The sequence below is a fragment of the Bufo bufo genome, chromosome 2, assembly GCF_905171765.1.
Source record: "Bufo bufo chromosome 2, aBufBuf1.1, whole genome shotgun sequence".
Classification (NCBI taxonomy): domain Eukaryota; kingdom Metazoa; phylum Chordata; class Amphibia; order Anura; family Bufonidae; genus Bufo; species Bufo bufo.
The window spans coordinates 280,589,204-280,612,961 of NC_053390.1; positions in this window are offsets into that span (position 1 = coordinate 280,589,204).

The window sequence follows — 23,758 nt, forward strand, 5'->3', positions numbered from 1 at the left end:
ATTTCTGCTGACTTGTATGTAGTGGGGAGGATGGGGTTAAATGTGCTGTGTCTGCTCAAGTGTTGCAGTGTGGGGAAGTCCATACTCACCGTTTGATGAGTGTCCATCTTCTCCTTGGCGCCGTATCTCGCAGCTGCTTGGAAGAAGTCCATTTTCCCGGATCGCCTCTTCCCGACCAGCCTGACTTGTACGCCGCTCCCACGAAGATGGATCTCCTCCAGTGACGTGTCTTCTTCTCCCTTGCAATCACTTGAGCGATGCAGTGACCGTGTAAAGCAAACAGCAAAATATTAATACACAGATAGACAATAGATTCTCTGCTAAAGATTTTGATCCGTGTTTGGTGCTGTGAGGTAGAGCCGCGTTACCTGTCCGAATTATCAGGTCCTAGACGCTCAGACCACTGACCGCGTCTCTCTTGCCTGATAATTGACAGTATAACCGAACTATAGCCTCAAAACCAAACACAGATTTCAAAATCTAAGCAGTGGGCCTGACTCGCCAATGTAAAGGGAGAATATTAATCACCAATATTTATGCAAATATCGATAATTAATATTCATAAATGGGAGGAGCCACCTAGTGATAACTCCGCCCACTTATGCCTTTATATAATAACACAATACTTTCGCTATGCTTTACACTAATCACTACGCTAGCTGCAAGCGCCTTACTATCACTATACTACGGCGGCGACTACTAAAAACACCATACACTGCATTATGAACAATAAGGAATATTTATTACACAATACAATTATATCAGTCTAGCAATACGTTATATCTATATATATTCATGGATCAATGGATATGAATATATATACATATAGACGTACACACCGCAGTACAGAAACAGTACTACAATAAACACAATACAAGCCTAACTACACTACACAATCCCAAATTCCACCCCACATACTATCTATACATTACAATAATACATCATACACACAAATATCAGTAACCCACCCCACCTGACTATTCACTGTCCCTACGGGGTACGACGAGGGTTAATGGTGGCCTCACAGGGGTGTAAACCGACCACAAACACAAAGAGTTAACAATGGGGATAATATCAGAACTGTACAGCAATGCAAGGGTGAATACCCTGCAAGTGTACAGAGGGGGGGGGGGTGTGTGTGGCAGGGGTAGAGCAGGGGTTACCACCAGGGGTTAATCAGGGTAGGGAAAGGGTTACACGGTGGAGCAAGGGTTTGGGGGATCAGGGTGTCCAGTAACATGGCAAGGGTAAGGGGTTACAGGACCAGGGGTGATATGTGAGGGGTAGGTAGGGGCTACACAGGTATACTTAGGCCTTATCCAGGTGGTCATCATGAAGCTGCTCTCTCCCCTGCATCTCTGAATCTAGTCTGGTTGCAAGCGACAGCACCTCTGGCCGGTTCGGGGTTTTATAGCCCAAAAGCAACCCCCTCCTCAGGGATGTGACATCATAGTGTCACTGTGACGTATGCCTGCCTACAATCCCCAGAGTCCCCCCCCCCCCTAGTCCCAAAGATGCTGGGAGTAGTGGGATGGAGTTTTAGCCATGGGCAGAGGTGTGGAAAAACAGGTTCTCAGATTCTTGATGTCTGGTTAGAAGGTCCCCTCACAAACGGTGCCAAAGCGTCTGATTGCTTTGGGCCTGAACAAAAGGGGACTAGATGCTAATCAGCTGTTATCCTACAGGCTATAACAACTCTGTAGATAACAGTTGGAATTGCATATATGCATATATATATCCACAGATGCTTGGGGGCTCATCTATAAACACATACAAAACCGGGGGTATGAATGGGCAGCAATAAGCCCACATACATACTGTCATGCTGACATAAGTGTATATACATAGACACGTGTGCAAATACATACACACATATCTATATATACACACACCCTCGCATATATCTGGGGCATACAGGGGACATATATAAGAGGGCACATATATTTACTAATATAAGGGGGCACAGCTTCCAGGGACCACATATTTCCCACAGGGGCCACCATGAGCCCCTGGGGATCACCATGGGCAGACGTGCGCAGATGCTGGGCACATCTGCGCACATCACCCCATGATGCGGTGGTTAATGTATGCATATATATACCATACATGCCCGCACGTGTTTGCAGGCATGCATGGATATATATGCATACGTCTCAACCGCTCCTCAAGCATCACTGCTGCCATGTAAAGAGATACTGGTGGTGGTGGATTTAAAGGGGTTGTGCAGGTTTTCAAGTTATCCTCTCCACACCATAGGGCATAACTATTATGAATAGTGGGGTCTGATTCTGCGATCCCCACTGATCCCAGGAACGGGTCCTGTTCCCCCTTTTTGATGGTGTGGCAGGCCACACATATTCCCTGCTGCTCCATTCATTCTCTTTGGCACCACTGGAATTAGCAAGTGCTGTACTCTGCCATCTCCGGCGACCCAATAGAGAATGGATGGAGAGGCAGGGCATATGCTCAACCTGCCACTCAGTCAAGAAGGGAATCAGTGGGAGCTCTAGCGTTCAGACCCCCACGGATCACTTAGTTATCCCTGATCCTGTGGATAGAGGATAACTAGAAAAAAGTGGACACAGGTCCTTTAACAGGCGAGCATTTCTATTTTAGTTTGACACATATTTTGGGCCAGATTTGTAATTTTTATAAAAAATATTTTTTACACCCAAAGAAAGCCTTTAAGGATAGGGAATGTGAAAAGGTTAAACAGCTATGACACGACAGGTGATAAGTGTCTGATTGGTGGGGGTCTGACTGCTGGGGCCCCCATGATAAAGGGAACGTGGTCTTAAAGGGGTTGTCTCTCTTCAGTAAGTCGGATTTATTATGTAGAGAAGGTTAATACAAGCCACTTACTAATATATATTGTTATTATCCATATTGCTTCCTTTGCTGGCTGGATTCATTTTTCCATCACATTATACACTGCTCGTTTCCATGGTTACGACCACCCTGCAATCCATCAGTGGTGGTCGTGCTTGCACAATATAGGATAAAGCACTAGCCTGTGTGTGCTCCCATGGTCCCGGCCACCAGAGAGGCTGATGCTTTTGCCTATAGTGTGCAAGCACAACCACCACTGCTGGATTGCAGGGTGGTCTGTAACCATGGAAACGAGCAGTGTATAATGTGATAGAAAAATGAATCCAGCCAGCAAAGGAAGCAATATGGACAATCACAATACATTAGGTAGTGGCTTGTATTAACTTTCTCTACATGATAAATGCCACTTACTGAAGTGAGACAACCCCTTTAACCACTTAAGGACCACAGGTTTATACCCCCCTAAAGACCAGGCCCTTTTTTACAAATCGGCACTCCACAACTTTAGCGGTTTATTGCTCGGTCATGCAACTTACCACCCAAATGAATTTTACCTCCTTTTCTTCTCACTAATAGAGCTTTCATTTGGTGGTATTTCATTGCTGCTGACATTTTTACTTTTTTTGTTATTAATCAAAATTTAACGATTTTTTTGCAAAAAAATGACATTTTTCACTTTCAGTTGTAAAATTTTGCAAAAAAAAACGACATCCATATATAAATTTTGCTCTAAATTTATTGTTCTACATGTCTTTGATAAAAAAAAATGTTTGGGTAAAAAAAAAATGGTTTGGGTAAAAGTTATAGCGTTTACAAACTATGGTACAAAAATGTGAATTTCCGCTTTTTGAAGCAGCTCTGACTTTCTGAGCACCTGTCATGTTTCCTGAGGTTCTACAATAGCCAGACAGTACAAGCACCCCACAAATGACCCCATTTCGGAAAGTAGACACCCTAAGGTATTCGCTGATGAGCATAGTGAGTTCATAGAACTTTTTATTTTTTGTCACAAGTTGGCGGAAAATGATGATTTTTTTTTTTTCTTACAAAGTCTCATATTCCACTAACTTGTGACAAAAAATAAAAACTTCCATGAACTCACTATGCCCATCAGCGAATACCTTGGGGTGTCTTCTTTCCAAAATGGGGTCACTTGTGGGGTAGTTATACTGCCCTGGCATTCTAGGGGCCCAAATGTGTGGTAAGGAGTTTGAAATCAAATTCTGTAATAAATGGCCGGTGAAATCCGAAAGGTGCTCTTTGGAATTTGAGCCCCTTTGCCCAGCTAGGCTGCAAAAAAGTGTCACACATGTGGTATCTCCGTATTCAGGAGAAGTTGGGGAATGTGTTTTGGGGTGTCATTTTACATATACCCATGCTGGGTGAGATAAATATCTTGGTCAAATGCCAACTTTGTATAAAAAAATGGGAAAAGTTGTCTTTTGCCAAGATATTTATCTCACCCAGCATGGGTATATGTAAAATGACACCCCAAAACACATTCCCCAACTTCTCCTGAATACGGAGATACCAGATGTGTGACACTTTTTTGCAGCCTAGGTGGGCAAAGGGGCCCATATTCCAAAGAGCACCTTTCGGATTTCACTGGTCATTTTTTACAGAATTTGATTTCAAATTCCTTACCACACATTTGGGCCCCTAGAATGCCAGGGCAGTATAACTACCCCACAAGTGACCCCATTTTGGAAAGAAGACACCCCAAGGTATTCGCTGATGGGCATAGTGAGTTCATGGAAGTTTTTATTTTTTGTCACAAGTTAGTGGAATATGAGACTTTGTAAGAAAAAAATAAAAAATAAAAATCATCATTTTCCACTAACTTGTGACAAAAAATAAAAAATTCTAGGAACTCGCCATGCCCCTCACGGAATACCTTGGGGTGTCTTCTTTCCAAAATGGGGTCACTTGTGGGGTAGTTATACTGCCCTGGCATTCTAGGGGCCCAAATGTGTGGTAAGGAGTTTGAAATCAAATTCTGTAAAAAATGGCCGGTGAAATCCGAAAGGTGCTCCTTGGAATGTGGGCCCCTTTGCCCACCTAGGCTGCAAAAAAGTGTCACACATGTGGTATCTCCGTATTCAGGAGAAGTTGGGGAATGTGTTTTGGGGTGTCAGTTTACATATACCCATGCTGGGTGAGATAAATATCTTGGTCAAATGCCAACTTTGTATAAAAAAATGGGAAAAGTTGTCTTTTGCCAAGATATTTATCTCACCCAGCATGGGTATATGTAAAATGACACCCCAAAACACATTCCCCAACTTCTCCTGAATACGGAGATACCAGATGTGTGACACTTTTTTGCAGCCTAGGTGGGCAAAGGGGCCCATATTCCAAAGAGCACCTTTTGGATTTCACTGGTCATTTTTTACAGAATTTGATTTCAAACTCCTTACCACACATTTGGGTATTCAATGAGGGGCATGGCGAGTTCATAGAAAAAAATTTTTGGCACAAGGTAGCGGAAATTGATTTTTTATTTATTTTTTTCTCACAAAGTCTCCCTTTCCGCTAACTTGGGACAAAAATTTCAATCTTTCATGGACTCAATATGCCCCTCACGGAATACCTGGGGGTGTCTTCTTTCCGAAATGGGGTCACATGTGGGGTATTTATACTGCCCTGGCATTCTAGGGGCCCTAAAGCGTGAGAAGAAGTCTGGAATATAAATGTCTAAAAAAAAATACGCATTTGGATTCCGTGAGGGGTATGGTGACTTCATGTGAGATTTTATTTTTTGACACAAGTTAGTGGAATATGAGACTTTGTAAGAAAAAAATAATAATTTCCGCTAACTTGGGCCAAAAAAATGTCTGAATGGAGCCTTACAGAGGGGTGATCAATGACAGGGGGGTGATCAATGACAGGGGGGTGATCAATGACAGGGGGGGTGATCAATGACAGGGGGGTGATCAGGGAGTCTATATGGGGTGATCACCCCCCTGTCATTGATCACCCCCCTATAAGACTCCATTCAGATGTCCGTATGTGTTTTGCGGATCCGATCCATGTATCCGTAAAAATCATACGGACATCTGAATGCAGCCTGACAGGGGGGGTGATCAATGACAGGGGGGTTATCAGGGAGTCTATATGGGGTGATCACCCCCCCCTGGAAGGCTCCAGGGAGACGCCTGTATGTGTTTTGCGGATCCGATCCATCTATCAGTGGATCCGTAAAAATCATGCGGACGTCTGAATGGAGCTTTACAGGGGGGTGATCAATGACAGGGGGGTAATCAATGACAGGGGGGTGATCAGGGAGTCTATATGGGGTGATCACCACAGTCATTGATCATGCCCCTGTAAGGCTCCATTCAGACGTCCGTATGCGTTTTGCGGATCCGATCCATCTATCAGTGGATCCGTAAAAATCATGCGGACGTCTGAATGGAGCTTTACAGGGGGTTATCAATGACAGGGGGGTAATCAATGACAGGGGGGTGATCAGGGAGTCTATATGGGGTGATCACCACAGTCATTGATCACGCCCCTGTAAGGCTCCATTCAGACGTCCGTATGCGTTTTGCGGATCCGATCCATCTATCAGTGGATCCGTAAAAATCATGCGGACGTCTGAATGGAGCTTTACAGGGGGGTGATCAAAGACAGGGGGGTAATCAATGACAGGGGGGTGATCAGGGAGTCTATATGGGGTGATCAGGGGTGATCAGGGGCTAATAAGGGGTTAATAAGTGACGGGGGGGGGGTGTAGTGTAGTGTAGTGGTGCTTGGTGCTACTTTAATGAGCTACCTGTGTCCTCTGGTGGTCGATCCAAACAAAGGGGACCACCAGAGGACCAGGTAGCAGGTATATTAGACGCTGTTATCAAAACAGCGTCTAATATAACTGTTAGGGGTTAAAAAAATCACATCTCCAGCCTGCCAGCGAACGATCGCCGCTGGCAGGCTGGAGATCAACTCTCTTACCTTCCGTTCCTGTGAGCGCGCGCGCGTTCACAGGAAATCTCGGCTCACGCGAGATGACGCCAATCGGCGTTAGCGTAGCCTGAGGGAGCCGCCGCGATGACGCCTTTCGGCGTTACAGTTGCGGCAACTGGTTAAGACCCTTGTGTACATAGATTGGTAGTAATGTAATTGAATGTCTCAGGACCCCTTTTTTTATGATCAGTGGGTGTTCCAGCAGTCAGACCCCAGCAATCTGATATTTATCACCTATCCTGTAGATAGGCAATAGGTCATTATGGTAGGACAACCCTTTTAATTATAATGTAGATTATGTGCCAGACATTTATGCTTAAAGGGGTTGTCTCACTTCAGTAAGTGGCATTTATGTAGAGAAAGTTAATACAAGGCACTTACTAATGTATTGTGATTGTCCATATTGCTTCCTTTCTATCACATTATACGCAGCACGTATCTGTGGTTACGACCACCGTGTAATCCAGCAGTGGTGGCCGTGCTTACACACTATAGGCAAAGGCTGAAAGTGCGCATAGGCCAACACCTTTACCTATAGTGTGCAAGCACGGACACCGCTGCTTGATTGCAGAGTGGTCAAAACGATGGATACGTGCTGTGTATAATGTGATGGAAAAGAGCCAATATGGAGAATCAGAATGCCTTGTATTAACTTTCTGTACATAATAAATGCCATTTGTTGAAGTGAGGCAACCACTTTAAGTGTGCTACACTTAATAGGGTTAGGCAAAAAATGTCTTGGTGCGTGCATTGCATGTTTCCCATGTGTGATAGGAAATGCATGTGTCTTGTTTCTGTATGACTTAAGAGCAGGATATCTATATATGTGTAAGGCTACTTTCACACTTGCGGTAGCAGGGTCCGGCAGGCTATTCCAATGGGGGGAACAGCCTGCCAGATCCGTGCTTACGCTAGCCCACTGTGCCGCTGGAGGTCCGCTCCGGCCCCATTCACTATAATGGGGGTGGGCCGGAGGTCTGGCCGCAGCGCGGCAAATATGCTGAGAGGTGGCCGGACAAAAACTACAGCGGACTTCCGGCGGCACGGTGGGCTAGCGTTAGCACGGATGCGGCAGGCTGTTCCCCTGCTGGAACATCCTGCCGGACTCTGCTACTGCAAGTGTGAAAGTAGCCTAAATTCTGCCACATGTATGTTTGTGCATTTTGCTGTGTCTACCATCATACGTCATCTTTATTATTTCTGTTATCACTAGGGGCTCATGAACGCGACCGTTGGATGTTTTGCAGTCTGCAAATTGCGGATCTGCAAAACATGGATACTGGGTGTGTGCATTCCACATTATGAGGAACAGAACAGCCGCGCTCTAACAGAACAGTCCTATCCTTGTCTGTAATGCCGACAATAATAGGACATGTTCTATCATTTTGCGTAACGGCCATGCGGACATACAGACACGGAATGCATATGAAGTAATTTCAGTTTTTTGCAGCCCCATTGAAGTGAATGGTTTCATATACAGGCCACAAAAATAAAAATAAAAAAAATGGTACGGACACGGAAAAAAAATAAGTTTGTATGCAGGAGCCCTAAGGTGGGCCCCCAGAATCAGTTACACTGGTGGGCCCTAGGTACCCCAGTCCGACATTATATATATATATATATATATATATATACACACACACATACATACTCATGTGATGTATGCTTGATTAATATGTTTATTCTACATTAAACGAATGGTCAACCAGTTGAACATTACAAGGGGATGTCAGGTTGATGCCCTGGCCCCCTTGTGCCCTGCCATTTTTAACTGTATCTGCATCGTCTCCCCTCTCCAATATTTGCTCGCATAGGCATAGGCCTGAAGAGGTGCTGGGACCTCAGTGCAAGCCAAGGCAATGCAATGATCTCATCAGGTTCCTGCACTGCGACGAGGCCTATAGCCTGAGCTGCTCCTGGCATCAAAGGAATGGGATATGATGATTATTATTTTGGGGGGCATTTTTAATATGTTGGGGCAATTATCCCACCTGATATCAGTGGCAATTTTACTGTGTAGGGGCTTATTAGGGTACACTATTACTATGTAGCAGCAGCGGTACTAAATGTGCACTTTTAGTTAGTTGGGGCTTACTTAGGCGACACTATTAATGTGTAAGGGTACTAAACAGGATCTTTTATTGTGTGGGACATAATTACAGGGTCCCTATTACAATGAAGGCACACTAAAGGGTTAATTGTATTGTATAGGCACCTAATTAGGTGGCACTACTTGTCGGGGGGTAATAATTAAATTAAGAATTATTAATTATGGTCGTAAAAATAATTAATCATAAAGAAATAAAATTTATAAAAATTGTCATAAATTCTTAAAATCATGACCTGGTGAATAGAGTTGAGCAGACACCTGGATGTCCGGGTTCGACGAGTTCGGCCGAACTTGAAAAAAAACTTTTGGGCACTAAAATGGCTCTTAAATAGTCCTGGAAAGGGCTAGAGGGCTGCAAAAGGCATCAAAATGTGCTTAAGAGAATGGCAACTGTTCTGCAAACAAATGTGGATAGGGAAATGACTTAAAATAACATAAAATACTGAAAAACTTAAAATAACAATCTGGATCTAGGAGTAGGAGGTTGAGGAGGCGGTGGATGGGTGGATGTGGGGGTGTAGGTTGACGTGGCGGTGAAGGAGGAATAGGTAGCCAACACTGATTTGTGTTATTTTTTATTTTTAAATTGGGGTATACACCAAAATATTGGGACATATAACAAAATAAAACAAAGAATAAGTGCACTTGAGTACAAGAATGGATAGTTGAGGCTGGTATAAATGTCTATTCTGCACAAGGTACGGACAAGTCCTGTGGGATCCATGCCTGGTTCATTTTAATAAACGTAAGCTTGTCCACATTGGCTGTGGCCTGTGATAATGCTCTCTGCCGTGCTAAACACACATTCACACTATACACTGGCTGCAGGGCAGGTCAGCACCTCCAAGGCTGACAAAGCTTTTCCACATTTTGGCCATGCTAACTCTGCCTTCTCAGGTGCTGGTGGTGCCCCAGCTAGGTTGGCGACCTCTTCCTCCTCCTCTGCCTTCGCCTTGTGCTTCCACTGTGCCCCCGCTGTCAGGTGGGAATGCTATCATCAGCGTGCGCTTGTAGTCGCGCATCTTCCGATCAGTAACAGATGTTTTCACTAAATTTAGTTCCCTGTCAGCAATGCAGAGCAGGGGTTCATTCACGGCAAAAGGGGGTTCTTGTCACCCAGCAATACAACAGATGATTTTGAGAGATTTAGGCCCCTGTCACCCAGGCACAACAGGGGTTCATTCACTGCAAAAGGGGGTTCATGTCACCCAGCAATACAACAGAGGATTTTGAGAGATTTAGGCCCATGTCACCCAGGCACAGCAGGGGTTCATTCACGGCAAAAGCGGGTTCTTGTCATCCAGCAATAGAACAGAGGATTTTGAGAGATTTAGGCCCATGTCACCCAGGCACAGCAGGGGTTCATTCACGGCAAAAGGGGGTTCATGTCACCCAGCAATAGAACAGAGGATTTTGAGAGATTTAGGCCCCTGTCACCCAGGCACAACAGGGGTTCATTCACGGCAAAAGGGGGTTCTTGTCACCCCGCAATACAACAGACGATTTTGAGAGATTTAGGCCCATGTCACCCAGGCACAGCAGGGGTTTATTCACGGCAAAAGGGGGTTCATGTCACCCAGAAATACAACAGAGGATTTTGAGAGATTTAGGCCCATGTCACCCAGGCACAGCAGGGGTTTATTCACAGCAAAAGGGGGTTCATGTCACCCAGCAATACAGCAGAGGATTTTGAGAGATTTAGGCCCCTGTCACCCAGGCACAGCAGGGGTTCATTCACGGCAAAAGGGGGTTCATGTCACCCAGCAATACAACAGAGGATTTTGAGAGATTTAGGCCCATGTCACCCAGGCACAGCAGGGGTTCATTCACGGCAAAAGCGGGTTCTTGTCATCCAGCAATAGAACAGAGGATTTTGAGAGATTTAGGCCCATGTCACCCAGGCACAGCAGGGGTTCATTCACGGCAAAAGGGGGTTCATGTCACCCAGCAATAGAACAGAGGATTTTGAGAGATTTAGGCCCATGTCACCCAGGCACAGCAGGGGTTCATTCACGCCAAAATGGGGTTCATGTCACCCAGCAATACACCAGAGGATTTTGAGAGATTTAGGCCCATGTCACCCAGGCACAGCAGGGGTTCATTCACGCCAAAATGGGGTTCATGTCACCCAGCAATACACCAGAGGATTTTGAGAGATTTAGGCCCCTGTCACAGCAGGGGTTCATTCATGGCAAAAGGGGGTTCATGTCACCCAGCAATACAACAGAGGATTTTGAGAGATTTAGGCCCATGTCACCCAGGCACAGCAGGGGTTTATTCACGGCAAAGGGGGGTTCATGTCACCCAGCAAAACAACAGAGGATTTTGAGAGATTTAGGCCCCTGTCACCCAGGCACAGCAGAAGTTTATTAAAGGCAAAAGGGGGTTCATGTCACCCAGGTCTGAACCTCTGTAGGCCTGAAGTAAATATATCTTTGCACAAAAAGGCTGTATTTCAAATGGCTGTATTTCAAATGCCTAATTCAAACCCCTGTATGTATAGTGGGGATCACAAACGCCCTGAATCAGTGTAGGCCTGAAGTAAATATATCTTTGCACAAAAAGGCTGTATTTCAAATGCCTAATTGTGGTATTTCACAGGGCCTGAATTCAATATTGGTGCGCCAAATGGCGGTATTTAAAATCTCTGAATGTAACCCAAATGTATTAAGGGTGTATCTCACAGTGACATCTGCATCAAAGGCTGCCAACTAAATTTTTGGAGCACAAACGACTGTTTGTTTAACAACTGAATTTGACAGCAGTATATAAGCCTGTAATTTCACACGTGCTGATGCTGCAAGGCCTGAAAATAGTGGTTTTTGTCAAATAAGTGTGTTTTTCAAACCCCCAGAAAATGATGGGTGTATTTCTAGCTTAAATTGCACACTGACTAATACAGATGTTGTAGATTGCCCAAAAAATCTTTTTTTGCTAACAGAATATGAATGCCGTACATATTAAACTTGAATTTAACACTTGCAGATATGGCAAATACTGTTTTTTGAAAAAAATAATGTTTTTCAAACCCTAGAAAATGATGGGTGTATTTCTACCTTAAATTGCACACTGACTAATCCATATGTTGTAGTTTGCCCCCAAAAAATCTCTCCCTACACTTGTAACAGCAGAGTGACGTGCAGCGCTACGTGACCCAAGCTTATATAGAGCCTGGGTCACATGCTGCTCTGGCCAATCACAGCCATGCCATTAGTAGGCATGGCTGTGATGGCCTCTTGGGGCAAGTAGTATGACGCTTGTTGATTGGCTGCTGTGCAGCCTTTCAAAAAGCGGCAAGAAAGCGGAGAACACTGAACCCGAACTTTTACGAAAATGTTCGGGTCCGGGGTCTAAAAATCCTAAAGTTCAGTACGAACTTGAACTTTACAGTTCCGGTTCGCTCAACCCTACTGGTGAATTGTAGACAACCTAATTGATACAATTTACATCTGAGTCCGACTATATGCTCAGATAAATTAGTTATTTTTGACGTGAGATGACGTTAATGATAAACATGTAGTTCTGCATTATACAATAATACACAGGTTTATTGGTTACAAGGTTATAAACATATATAAGTAAATAAACACAATGATACATGCAAATGAATATATATAGCATTGTGGCGAAACCAACTTCGCCACTGGGTTTTGGAGAGGACTGGCTGCTGGCCTCTTGCCCCAGGATTATGGGCCATATACTAACTTTTAAACCCCTGAACCGATTCAAGTGAATTTTGGATAGGTTTGTCCCCAAGTTATACTGTTTAAATTGATGTAAGTTATATGTATGGCCAATGTAAACTCACAAAGTTGTAACAATTTATAATAAGTGTAACTTGTCAGCTTGGGAGGAAAATGCTGGGTGTGTTTCTATTGTGCCATTGTCCCATTGTGTGTTTAAAGGGTGATGTCTGTCCTATTGTCTGCACATGTGTATTGGTGACTTCTCTTTGTCTTGAGAGATAATTGGATCACGCCTCGGTTGTCTCCGGGACAGAGGGGAGGAAACCATGATGCATTGTGGGGATATGTTGTATCATTGTATGTGTTGTAAATTACTGATTGGTTATATTTCAAACCCCTGTGGGCAGTACTATGTTTGTGGTTTATGAATAAAAGAGGCTGTACGTGAAGTACAGTCAGACCACTGCTTGACCCTCAACACGGAGCCTTGTCTCGTTATTGGGGGGATTCACTGTATGCTGTTAGAAGACCGATTGCCAGAAGTGTAAGCTGATCCCTGTTCGTCTGCTAGCAGCTATTCGTGAGGTTCCAGTTTGGAGTGCTATTTTGTATCCAGTTCGGGAGGTTGGTGTCCTGCAGTAGCTGTGCCGGTCTCTCAGAAAGGGGCTTATCGCCTAAACTGATTTTAACCCCTTGTCTGCTGAAACGTGCCGTTACATTGGTGGCAAGCAGCGGGATCGTTCCTACAGCCAGAAGGACAGCTACAGGAGACACCATTTTTGTGGATTCTACAATTTAAGGACAACGCATGTCCCAGTACAGCGTCCCGGACAGCAGCAGGATGGAACCAGCAGTGTTATACGAGGAGGAGGACCTGGATGGCCGGGATGCATTAAGGAAAGGCATCTGGTACCAGGCCCTGGATAATCTACAATACCAGCGGGGTGAGAGTCTCCCCAGTGAAGAGCAGCGGTTGCAGAAACAAGTGGCCCTGCGGATGCCCTTCCTGGGAGAGAAGCCCCTGGAGGAATGGGTGAAGGAACTAGAGCACCGGGTATGGCAGGAGCTATGGCTGGAGGATGCCTACCAGGCGCTTTGGTGGTATATGGCACAGTATATACCCTGGACAGCCGAACATGACAAGCCAGAGGGAGAGGAGTTTTATGGTCCTGGCTTGTTATGGGAGTCCTTTGCAGAGCCGGACTTCGGGAGCCCTGTACAGTCCAGACTTCAGGACATTTTCTATGAGAGGGAGGCTAGGCATGAGTGGGATGACCCCCATGAGGTAGAGCAAGACCTGGCTCACCTAGCAACCCTGGAGTGGGAACTGGAGCAGGACTACCGAGATCTCTTCCACTCCATTGAGAAGGCTCAGCAGGACGGTAAGGTGACAGACCCAGATCCAGACCCATTCAGCTGGGCAGATATTGTAGAGTGTTACTGGGAAGGACCCCAGATGGCCGGTAGAGATGGGACCGAGGTCTCTCCACCGGTCCTGCAGGGAATTGGGAGCCCAGTCTCCATTCCCCAGCGGCAGTGTGAAGTGCAGGGAGAGGAGAGCAGCGTCCTCCCTCCCCAGCGGCAGGCTGAGTTACAGGGGGCAGAGGTAGTTGTTCCTGCCCCCCAGCAGCAGAGTGATATGCCGGGAAGGCAGTGTGAAATGCAGGGAGAGGAGAGCAGCGTCCTCTCTCCCCAGCGGCAGGCTGAGTTACAGGGGGCAGAGGTAGTTGTTCCTGTCCCCCAGCAGCAGCATGATTTTTTGGGAATTGGGAGCCCAGTCTCCATTCCCCAGCGGCCGAGTGATGTGCCGGGAATTGGGATCCCAGTCTCCATTCCCCAGCGGCAGGCGGAGTTACAGGGGGCAGAGACAGTCGGTCCTGTCCCCCAGCGGCAGAGTGTCCAGCAGGGAATAGAGAGCCCAGTCTCCTTTCCCCAGCAGCAGGACACTGTATTGGGAGCGGAGGCGGTCGGTCGCCCTCCCCAGCGGCTGGAAGTATGTATGGGAGAGGAGCTCGTTACCCCCTCTCCCCAGCGGCAGCTTAATGCACCAGGGGGAGACAGTAACCCCCACAACAGTGCAGATGGTACCGAGGTCTCTGCACCTACAGCACAGGGGGTAGAGACAGTCGGTCTCCCCCTCCAACAACCAGGCTCCAACCAGGCTTCTTCCGTGGTAGCGCTGGCACCAGGGCAGAGTACCGCTGATCCCTGCCCACAAAGCAACCTCCACTCCAAGCCAGGGAGCAACACAGAGACCGGGAGTACCAGCTTCCAACATAAATTTGGTGGACTCACTGGACAGAGACAGGCTACTAAATTCAACAGGTCCAGTATTGGGTTGTGGGTGGGCTGCCAGACTAACTCAGGTACCGACCGGCGTGAGGTCAGGTATCTGGTTAGTCTTCCCTGGGGGGGGGGAGATGTGTGGCGAAACCAACCTCGCCACTGGGTTTTGGAGAGGACTGGCTGCTGGCCTCTTGCCCCAGGATTATGGGCCATATACTAACTTTTAAACCCCTGAACCGATTCAAGTGAATTTTGGATAGGTTTGTCCCCAAGTTATACTGTTTAAATTGATGTAAGTTATATCTATGGCCAATGTAAACTCACAAAGTTGTAACAATTTATAATAAGTGTAACTTGTCAGCTTGGGAGGAAAATGCTGGGTGTGTTTCTATTGTGCCATTGTCCCATTGTGTGTTTAAAGGGTGATGTCTGTCCTATTGTCTGCACATGTGTATTGGTGACTTCTCTTTGTCTTGAGAGATAATTGGATTACGCCTCGGTTGTCTCCGGGACAGAGGGGAGGAAACCATGATGCATTGTGGGGATATGTTGTATCATTGTATGTGTTGTAAATTACTGATTGGTTATATTTCAAACCCCTGTGGGCAGTACTATGTTTGTGGTTTATGAATAAAAGAGGCTGTACGTGAAGTACAGTCAGACCACTGCTTGACCCTCAACACGGAGCCTTGTCTCGTTATTGGGGGGATTCACTGTATGCTGTTAGAAGACCGATTGCCAGAAGTGTAAGCTGATTCCTGTTAGTCTGCTAGCAGCTATTCGTGAGGTTCCAGTTTGGAGTGCTATTTTGTATCCAGTTCGGGAGGTTGGTGTCCTGCAGTAGCTGTGCCGGTCTCTCAGAAAGGGGCTTATCGCCTAAACGGATTTTAACCCCTTGTCTGCTGAAACGGTCCGTTACAAGCATTAATATAAAGCATTACAAGCTTAACTGCCTCCGGACCGCCTAACGCAGGATCACGTTCCGGAGGCGGCTCACTCAGGCAGAGTCACGCATATACGCGACATCTTGCCAGATTTCAAAGGAACTGCAGGTAACGAGTGGATCTACAGCTTTTAACCCCTAACAGGTATATTAGACGCTGTTTTGATAACAGCGTCTAATATACCTGCTACCTGGTCCTCTGGTGGTCCCTTTTGCTTGGATCGACCACCAGAGGACACAGGCAGCTCTGTAATAAGTAGCACCAAGCACCACACTACACTACACCCCCCCTGTCACTTATTAACCCCTTATTAACCCCTGATCACCCCATATAGACTCCCTGATCATCCCCCTGTCATTGATCACCCCCCTGTAAGGCTCCATTCAGACGTCCGTATGTGTTTTACGGATCCACGGATCCATGTATCGGATCCGCAAAACACCAACGGACGTCTGAATGGAGCCTGACAGGGGGTAATCAATGACAGGGGGGTGATCACCCCATATAGAATCCCTGATCATCCCCCTGTCATTGATCACCCCCCTGTCATTGATCACCCCCCTGCAAGGCTCCAATCAGACGTCCGTATGTGTTTTACGGATCCACGGATCGGATCCGCAAAACACATACGGACGTCTGAATGGAGCCTTACAGGGGGGTGATCAATGACAGGGGGGTGATCACCCCATACAGACTCCCTAATCATCCCCCCGTCATTGATCACCCCCCTGTAAGGCTCCATTCAGACGTCCGTATGTGTTTTACGGATCCACGGATCCATGGATCGGATCCGCAAATGATGATCAATGACAGGGTGGTGATCACCCCATATAGACTCCCTGATCACCCCCCTGTCATTGATCACCCCCCTGTAAGGCTCCATTCAGACATTTTTTTGGCACAAGTTAGCGGAAATGGATAGATATTTTTTATTTTTATTTTTTTCTTACAAAGTCTCATATTCCACTAACTTGTGACAAAAAATAAAATCTCACATGAACTCACCATACCCATCACCAAATCCAAATGCGTAAATTTTTTTAGACATTTATATTCCAGACTTCTTCTCACACTTTAAGGCCCCTAAAATGCCAGGGCAGTATAAATACCCCACATGTGACCCCATTTCGGAAAGAAGACACCCCAAGGTATTCGCTGAGTGGCATATTGAGTCCATGAAAGATTGAACTTTTTGTCCCAAGTTAGCGGAAAGGGAGACTATGTGAGAAAAAAAAAAATAATAAATTTCCGCTAACTTGTGCCAAGCCATGCCCCTCATTGAATACCTTGGGGTGTCTCCTTTCCAAAACGTGGTCACATGTGGGGTATTTATACTGTCCTGGCATTTTAGGGGCCCTAAAGCGTGAGAAGAAGTCTGGGATCCAAATGTCTAAAAATGCCCTCCTAAAAGGAATTTGGGCCCCTTTGCGCATCTAGGCTGCAAAAAAGTGTCACACATGTGGTATCGCCGTACTCAGGAGAAGTTGGGCAATGTGTTTTGGGGTGTCATTTTACATATACCCATGCTGGGTGAGATAAATATCTCGGTCAAATGCCAACTTTGTATAAAAAAAATGGGAAAAGTTGTCTTTTGCCGAGATATTTCTCTCACCCAGCATGGGTATATGTAAAAAGACACCCCAAAACACATTGCCCTACTTCTTCTGAGTACGGCGATACCACATGTGTGACACTTTTTTGCAGCAAAGGTGCCCACATTCCAAAGAGCACCTTTAGGATTTCACAGGTCATTTTTTACACATTTTGATTTCAAACTACTTCTCACGCATTAGGGCCCCTAAAATGCCAGGGCAGTATAACTACCCCACAAGTGACCCCATTTTGGAAAGAAGACACCCCAAGGTATTTCGTGATGGGCATAGTGAGTTCATGGAAGTTTTTATTTTTTGTCACAAGTTAGTGGAATATGATACTTTGTAAGGAAAAATAAATAAAATCATCATTTTCCGCTAACTTGTGACAAAAAATAAAAAGTTCTATGAACTCACTATGCCCATCAGCGAATACCTTAGGGTGTCTACTTTCCGAAATGGGGTCATTTGTGGGGTTTTTATACTGTCTGGGCATTGTAGAACCTCAGGAAACATGACAGGTGCTCAGAAAGTAAGAGCTGCTTCAAAAAGCGGAAATTCACATTTTTGTACCATAGTTTGTAAACACTATAACTTTTACCCAAACCATTTTTTTTTTACCCAAACATTTTTTTTTATCAAAGACATGTAGAACAATAAATTTTGAGAAAAATTTAAATAGAAATGTAGTTTTATTTGAAAAATTTTACACCAAAGTGAAAAATGTCATTTTTTTGCCAAAAAAAATCAGTAAATTTCGATTAATAACAAAAAAAGTAAAAATGTCAGCAGCAATGAAATACCACCAAATGAAAGGTCTATTAGTGAGAAGAAAAGAAGGTAAAATACATTTGGGTGGTAAGTTGCATGACCAAGCAATAAACCGTGAAAGTAGTGTAGTGCAGAATTGTAAAAAGTGGTCTGGTCATTAAGGGTGTTTAAGCTAGGGGAGCTGAGGTGGTTAAAGGGCTTCTGTCACCCCCCAAAAGTCATTTTTCATTTTTGGGCTAATTAAAATCCTTATAGTGCGATTATTCAATATATAGTGCTCTTACCTTTTTCTGTGGCTTAGTCTCTTTAAAAACCGCACTTTTATAATATGTTCATTACCTCGCTACCAGCAAGTAGGGCGGTTGCTTGCTGGCAGCCGCCTCATCCTGTTGATTGACAGGGCCAGCGAGCGCTCTCCTCCTCCGGCTGGCCTTGTCTGTGTTCTAAATCTCGCGCCTGCGCCGTACCGGTCTTCAGTCGGCGCAGGCGCACTGAGAGGAGGACGCTCGCTCGGCCGCTCCTTCTTCAGTGCGCCTGTGCCGATGACGTCACATCTACACCCGGCGCAGGCGCACTGAAGAAGGAGCGCAGAGCGAGGTCCTCCTCTCAGTGCGCCTGCGCCGACTGAAGACTGGTACGGCACAGGCGTGATATTTGGAACGCAGACAGGGCCAGCCGGAGGAGAGCACTCGCTGGCCCTGTCAATCAACAGGAGGAGGGGGCGTTTTTTTTAAAGGAGGATGCGGCGGCTACCAGCAAGCAACCCCCCTACTTGCTGGTAGCGAGGTAATTAACATACTATAAAAGTGCGGTTTTTAAAGAAACTAAGCCACAGAAAAAGGTAAGAGCACTATATATTGAATAATTGCACTATAAGGATTTTAATTAGCCCAAAAATAAAAAATGACTTTTGGGGGGTGACAGAAGCCCTTTAACAATACATGCGAGTGGAAATAACTTGTTACATTATAACCAAGCTATTATTAGGTTAGGATATCAAAATAGGAACATAAGTTTATATACATTACTTCTGTTCAGAGAAAACCTTATGATATCAGGATGGGCATGTCTAATCCTAGACATCAATATAGAATGCTAAATACATTCCGCCCCCCTCTAACCAACTACACATCACATGACTTCAGGCATGGGCAAATCCATCCAAGGATATAACTTAGAAGAGATAATTGTATCCTTCCGCCCCATCCTGGACTATTTTCACACATATAACTTTGGTAAGACTATTAAGAAGACAAATAAAAGGGATCTAGGATCTTTGCTAGACCATATCTTAAATGGGAAGGACTTGAAACAAGTCTTTCCTGTGGGAATCCATCACTTAGCTTGGCGAAGAATATTCTATCAATACACATATATATATATATATATATATATATATATATATATATAAAAGCAATCATTTAATGCTCTGATAAATTATGAGTCTTGATTCTTCTGCAGGTAGAATGAAGCCTCACAATATCCTAATACTACATCTCAATATGGAGATGATCAATTAATTAATTTGCCAATCTAGATGGTATAATTTCACGCACACTATCTAATTAGTCTTAATAAAATGAAATATCATTTTCTGTGTCTCTTACCAAGTCCTAGTAGGAATCTCACTTCTGCTCCTAGGAAAGCTGGGTGGTCCATCATAGCGCATCTCATCATGGCTTTCCTCTTGATAGACCCCTCTAGAGAGCTCAACTTCTTTTTTTCTCTCTCTTTGTGTGGTTTATGACCACAAACTTATCAGTTAGACACACCTTCCTAGTTTGGAACTTTCCAATCATTGTCGGATGGGCGTGACTATTGATAAGAAATATGACATCATAACCTTACCCAGAATGCAATTTTGCTACTGTTGTAATGTCACCTCATACCTAGGTGGCACTGCTGTATAAGCTATTTGCATCATAGTATAAAGGGTTAACTTATGTAAGTCTGAATAAAACATATTCTATACATTTGACCTTAGAAGCTTTAATTCAAAGCTATAGGGATTAATTCTGACACTTGTAGCAATTAGAGACAGACCTCTAGGCATCTCTCTGAATGTTTCTCACACTGTTGATTTATGGACCATAATTATATGAATGGCTTTGTTTTCTCACAGAGATATCAGTACCTCCTGTCATACCAAAGATGTGATTTAATTGTTACAAAACACACATCTTTAAAAGACACTCTTTTAGAGACAAAGGTTCTCCTAATGAGAAATATATATAATATACTGGATGCATTTTGTCTTCATAACATACAACATATATATATATATATATATATATATATATATATATATACACATACACTGCTCAAAAAAATAAAGGGGACACAAAAATAACACATCCTAGATCTGAATTAATTAAATATTCTTCTGAAATACTTTGTTCTTTACATAGTTGAATGTGCTGACAACAAAATCACACAAAAATTATAAAATGGAAATCAAATTTTTCAACCCATGGAGGTCTGGATTTGGAGTCACACTAAAAATTAAAGTGGAAAAACACACTACAGGCTGATCCAACTTTTATGTAATGTCCTTAAAACAAGTCAAAATGAGGCTCAGTAGTGTGTGTGGCCTCCACGTGCCTGTATGACCTCCCTACAACGCCTGTGCATGCTCCTGATGAGGTGGCGGATGGTCTCCTGAGGGATCTCCTCCCAGACCTGGACTAAAGCATCTGCCAACTCCTGGACAGTCTGTGGTGCAACGTGACGTTGGTGGATAGAGCGAGACATGATGTCCCAGATGTGCTCAATTGGATTCAGGTCTGGGGAACGGGCGAGCCAGTCCATAGCATCAATGCCATCGTCTTGCAGGAACTGCTGACACACTTCAGCCACATGAGGTCTAGCATTGTCTTGCATTAGGAGGAACCCAGGGCCAACCGCACCAGCATATGGTCTCACAAGGGGTCTGAGGATCTCATCTCGGTACCTAATGGCAGTCAGGCTACCTCTGGCAAGCACATGGAGGGCTGTGTGGCCCTCCAAAGAAATGCCACCCCACACCATTACTGACCCAATGCCAAACCGGTCATGCTGGAGGATGTTGCAGGCAGCAGAACGTTCTCCACGGCGTCTCCAGACTCTGTCACGTCTGTCACATGTGCTCAGTGTGAACCTGCTTTCATCTGTGAAGAGCACAGGGCGCCAGTGGCGAATTTGCCAATCTTGGCGTTCTCTGGCAAATGCCAAACGTCCTGCACGGTGTTGGGCTGTAAGCACAACCCCCACCTGTGGACGTCGGGCCCTCATATCACCCTCATGGAGTCTGTTTCTGACCGTTTGAGCAGACACATGCACATTTGTGGCCTGTTGGAGGTCATTTTGCAGGGCTCTGGCAGTGCTCCTCCTGTTCCTCCTTGCACAAAGGCGGAGGTAGCGGTCCTGCTGCTGGGTTGTTGCCCTCCTACGTCCTCCTCCACGTCTCCTGATGTACTGGCCTGTCTCCTGGTAGCGCCTCCATGCTCTGGACACTACGCTGACAGACACAGCAAACCTTCTTGCCACAGCTCGTATTGATGTGCCATCCTGGATAAGCTGCACTACCTGAGCCACTTGTGTGGGTTGTAGACTCCGTCTCATGCTACCACTAGAGTGAAAGCACCGCCAGCATTCAAAAGTGACCAAAACATCAGCCAGGAAGCATAGGAACTGAGAAGTGGTCTACGGTAACCACCTGCAGAACCACTCCTTTATTGGGGGTGTCTTGCTAATTGCCTATAATTTCCAGCTGTTGTCTATCCCATTTGCACAACAGCATGTGAAATTGATTGTCACTCAATGTTGCTTCCTAAGTGGACAGTTTGACTTCACAGAAGTGTGATTGACTTGGAGTTACATTGTGTTGTTTAAGTGTTCCCTTTATTTTTTTGAGCAGTGTGTATATATATATATATATATATATATATATATATATATATATAGATCCAGAAAAACGGGCGGCACTCCAAAAGATAAAAGCAAGTGAACCTTTATTCACCCAGGTGGTGCAACGTTTCGGCTCTACACTTGAGCCTTTTTCAAGCAAAGATACAACTCAAATCACAACATTATATACAGGTGAATCAATAAGCATATCAACATGTGATCACACTCCACCCAGTGGGTGTGTTACAAATCTTGACAATCATATGTGAAAACAAATGTGAACATCGCATAAAGACAGTAAACAAAGTGCAGATCAGGTAGAAAATACATGTAACATACATGTCATATATATAGTGACTAGAGGCACATGCCACAAATATCTGATGAAAGATTGATCTAACCGATCGGTGCATTCTAGTGTAATATATTATACAGGAGGGAGGAACAGAGAGGAGGGGCGATCAAGCAGACATACCAAGAAGGCGAGGAGATTCCGGTCATGCCGCTGTTCTGCGTTGTTTACCATTCAGTGCGCAGACGTAGCGCAGCACCAATCAGGGATATACATGCCGAAGGCGTCCGGTGTCATCAGACCAGGCTGCAACGTCATCTTCCTGAGTCAGGACGTCTACCCCCAGGCGCATGCTCAGTAGAGAAAACCTGCTATCGGCGCCATCTTACTTTATGGAAAAAGACCACTATGTCAAAGCACTTAGTGTAACGCATCGAACCCACATTATAAAACGGGTATAGGCAGCTCAGAAAGACAGGGGTCACCTAGTAACCAGGGTGTCCATCTGTACTAACCAAGTGAGGCCATGTCATGACCACGGAACCCGCGGTCCATGCAAGGACATCACTAGGATTACTGAGAGCCATCCTACCCGAGAGGGATCTCCTCTTGTGGGCACACAGATGCCACAGAATGCAGATAGCAAATATATATCGTGTCGCCCAGGCTTCCTATCTTGATCGACCAATCCCACGGTGCTAGTGAAATTAAGAAACGTACTGTGTAAACAGAAATATAATACAACCATCAAAAATGAAAAATAAAAAAGGACAGAGCGTCCAAAATAACCCTCTCCTATACGGTATGCTGCGATCACCCCGACCAGATCTGTCATTCCTCCTGTAGTGAAGTGTAGGTGATCTGTATAAAAAACTGAAAAAACATTATTATATTATTGAAACAAGAAAAACATATTGAAGCAAGAAAAACATATTCTTTGAGTTATATAACTCTCTTAGTGTATACATGTAACACCTAGTAGCATCCATCATGACACAGGAGGCAAGCCATCCCTACAAAACATCCCCAAAATGATATTCTACATTTAAACCATAGGGTTTCAAACTGCCCAACCTGTGAATCCAGTTGAGCTCCATACGCCTCAATGCCCTCGATCTGTCCCCACCTCGTCTGGGTTGGGGAATATGGTCCACTATCCAGCATCTCAAGTCGCTTTCCCTGTGCTTAAATTCTGTAAAGTGCTTGGATACCGGTAGATCCAGCCGTTTTTTCCGGATACTCAAGCGATGGTTATTTAGGCGAGTCTTGAGTTCAGTGGTCGTCTCGCCTACATATATTAAGTTGCATGGACAGGATAGTACATAGACAACATGACTGGAGTCACAGGTTAGGTGAAATAAAATTTGAAAAGATGCCCCAGTACCAGGATGTATAAAGTT